The sequence below is a fragment of the Helicoverpa zea genome, chromosome 17 (assembly GCF_022581195.2).
Source record: "Helicoverpa zea isolate HzStark_Cry1AcR chromosome 17, ilHelZeax1.1, whole genome shotgun sequence".
NCBI classification, from domain to species: domain Eukaryota; kingdom Metazoa; phylum Arthropoda; class Insecta; order Lepidoptera; family Noctuidae; genus Helicoverpa; species Helicoverpa zea.
Genome location: NC_061468.1, coordinates 10192326 through 10196165, shown reverse-complemented (window position 1 = coordinate 10196165; position 3840 = coordinate 10192326). Strand labels below are relative to the sequence as shown.

Below are 3840 nucleotides of genomic sequence, written 5' to 3'. Positions count from 1 at the left end.
ATAAAAAACTTACTTCGTTCGCAAACTTCGACTTCGTTTTTCGACAAAGTCCGACATCAATTATTAAGGAGAAAATTTTATTCTTGAATTATTTAGAGGTGGTCGGTTTTTATGGCCTCTAGTTTATAGTTTCTGAAATTAAAATTAGTTCGGTATACTTTAACTGGTGGTTCCTCTTTCTGAAAGATATGAAAGTGGCTTTCCTTTGGGGATTATGAAGCTTGATTTTTATGTCTGGTTTCTTGTCTTGAATGACTTCGCCGCTCTTAAGCAAATGGATGTTTTATCTCAAAAAAGCAGGTGAATCGTGCTCGTTTGTGTAAATGTACGTGCCACATAAATATGGTGCATATTATTTGTGTATCGTGAGTTCTACAATGTGCGTGTACTTACTTACCTATAGACACAAGTATAGTTTACCCGCTTTTATGAGACAAAATCTCTACACTCTTGACTTTACGATAGTCATAATATAGGAACAAAACACTACTGCGGTTGCACGAGGTCTCAAGTAGCTGTAGAATACTTTAGACCTTTTTCTTAGCTCTTGAAAAATAATCGAATATAATGTCTACAAACTACAAAAAGCTAAAGGAAAAACTTAGGAATATTTTTGAAAAAAAAAAGAAAAATATAAAAAAAAATATTATCCATACAGACCCACAATATCAAAAAGACTAGGGGACACCCGGATTTGAACCGGGGACCTATCGATCTGCAGTCGATTGCTCTGCCACTGAGCTATATCCCCGATGCGTTTACAAAACATAAAATGATACTAGAATCGCAATTTTGTGAGCAAATGCATTATTCTTTTGTTTTTATAGGAGTTTTCAAGAACTGGGTAATTTCTCAATGAATTTTATGTTGCGAAGTAAACTTGTTGAGTGAATAAATCTCGGTAAAGAAACGTGACTTTGTAAATATTCATAAATGTCAGTATTATTTTTAGCTATAAAATATTATGCTAATAATTTGTTTGGTGTTGTAAAAATGTTGTTTAACTAGCACTATTTTCAATTCGCTGACATAACAATTTCACAATTTGTGTTTGTTTGTTGTAGTTTTTAATTTGCCAGTTTCATAAACTTTATTTTTAATTTTTGACTAGTTAGTTTCAGTTTGGGTCAAGTTAGATAAAAAGACAGGCTTAAAAATCATAGTTTTACAGGGAGAGGATATATTTATCCGGGTGTGCGAAGTCAACACAGGAACTAAACGGTTACTAAAAAAAATCGTTAAAAAAACTTTTAAGTTAAACGGTTTTATCTTATGTGCACTGAGAAATAAAAAATAAAAAAACAGTTACTTACCTATAAACCTACGTAGGTTTTTATTTTAGTCTAATATGGCCGGGACCACCTACGTGTTGCTAATGTTATTGATATTACTATATTGTATTGTCATCGGAATTGAAGATGTGTACCAAATTTCAGATCAATCTGACAACAGGAAGGTACTTAAATTTGAATTACTAAATTTGACCTAAGAATAAATAATAAAAAAACAAACGGGGTGAGCTAAATAAAACCGTTTAAAAATCCTAATGTTACACATTATCTATTTCCTTACAACCCCAAAACACACGATTGTTCTAAGGTCTGTACTCACTCACGGAACAACCACTTCCCAACAACAGAAAGTAGAAGCAGACTTAACAAACTGCTACAATATTTAAAGCCAGTTACACAAGAGATGCAACACATACGCCGCGCAGTAATCGAGCGGAACCCTATTGTTCGGGTTCTGTACGTAGATACAATTCAAACGTGTGGAGGTAGGTGAGTAGGTAGGAAGTGGGGTGACGCAGAAGGTACAGTTCGATCAATTGTTGTAAATATACGCAAGTACGTATATTAATCCACATTTGGTGATTAACTCTCAATCCTTCTCTGTGTAAGAGAAGGCATGTGTCCAGCAGTGGGCAGATAAAAAGGATGATGATGATAATGGCATAGTTAGGCATCATATCATGATGGCATAAAATAAATCCATGGATCTCACTTTATTCGACTTTTACCAGCTATGCACGTATTAAAACAAAAGACACTTATTATAAGGTAAATTCTTGCTGCGTTAAACCTTTATTTTCTAGAAGGTAGGTATCATTTGATTTGTGGATGGGTAACCATCTTGTCCGTCGTGTTTTGGAAGACACGTTGAATTCGTGGATCGCGGCCGTCATTTGAACATCTTTGACAGTCTTTACGGATAGTGGAAATAAGCCTTCTGTTCTCTACTTTCACAGCGTCATTATCCAGCTTTTTGCGTTAGGCTTTGCAAACATTTTTTTTTTATTGTAATCCATTTTAAAATCCCTTCGGTTTTGACGGCACGTTTTTTAAATCATAGGTGCGTTCCCGAATACAGATTTTGTTCGTGTATGTACTGAAAATTAAGTGGTACACTCGTATACGGAATGTTTTGATATTTTGTTTTGCTTTATTTCCATCCGTTTGATTTTGTAGCTATTATGTGTAAAATGGGCAATAGGCGTAAAATGTTCTAATGAAGTGCAAAACAAAGTTAAATAAAACCGTTTTTTTGTCGTGATTCGGGTATGGGTTTCCCTTAACATGTGTTTTACAAAACCAACTGCCTATTCATCTGAAATCAAAATACTTACTCATTTTCATTACAAAAACTCACTGACAAAATCTAATATTATTCAACTTAACATTATATTATTATTTAACTTCCGGATAGAACTTATCCTTGAAACGGACCCATTCTCTAAGAACATTGAACCTTATTAAAACTGTTTAAATAATTTTGTCTTACACCCACAATGTAAACTGATTAAGTTAAAGGCCTTTGGTTGGATCCCAGGACATAAATACACAGGAGTTTTTCACATAATATTTCTGTTTTGGGTCACATAATTGTCTGTTCTATGCAATGCTTTGCCGCAATTTAGAATCTCCGAGGTTTATGACCTTTTGATAAGAATAGGCTCATTTCCTAAAAGTATAAAAATAACTAGTAAAAAATGTGTATCATTGTTAATTTTTCATTCTTACAAACAACAAGCAACAATATTCAAGAAAACATTCCACCTGTCTACATTTTTCTTCCAAATTTCCTGATATAAATAAAAAAATTGTTTGTCTTTCTGTACGGGCCCGATAAGGGTGTGTACTGACGCGCGTTTTTTCTCTTTGCTCGTTTTTATTGAAACAATGAACCGCTCGCTCGGTTTAAACAAATATCTCGTTAAAAATATTGTCATTTTTGATGCCAACCAATTTTGTTGCTGAATTCTGAACACTTTGATGAAATTGTGAGACGTCTAGTCTAGTGTGTATTTTGAAAGCTTTTCAGTTTACGATAGTCAACTATTCAGATTAGATGTTAGATAAATACCAGACAGTTTGTTGACTTAACATCGCTAATATTATAATGCGAAAATAACTCTGGCTGTTTGTCGCTTTCGCACCAAAACTACTAAACTGATTGCAATATTTTATGTCTAGCTTTTTCACAACTATGTTGGGGTCGTTTTCATTCTAACCGGATGCAGATGAGTACAAGTATGTACAAGGAGCGACTGCCTATCTGACCTCCTCAACACAGTTACCCGGGCAACACAATACCCCTTGGTAAGACTGGTTGTCACACTTTCTGGCTTCTAACTACCCGTAACACTCTTCAGAAGTCGGTTAAAAAGGACATAGGTTGAGAAATGTTTCTACATGGTTGATGAGTTCTTAAATGACTAATTTAGATATTTAATTCTAGTTTATTTGTAAAAATTCTTATTTTAATTTTAGTATATTTTTAATACTTACTTACTTATTATTGTAGTCCAAACCATATTTGTACGTCTCACCATAGCACACT

General features: G+C 33.9%; 1 non-coding gene across 1 annotated transcript; it reads right to left on the bottom strand.

Moving 5' to 3' along the window:
• Positions 1 to 679: 679 nt before the first annotated feature.
• Trnac-gca lies at positions 680 to 751 on the bottom strand. Its single transcript has one exon. It is a non-coding gene; the product is annotated as a tRNA-Cys (tRNA).
• Between the last annotated feature and the right edge of the window lie 3089 nt (positions 752 to 3840).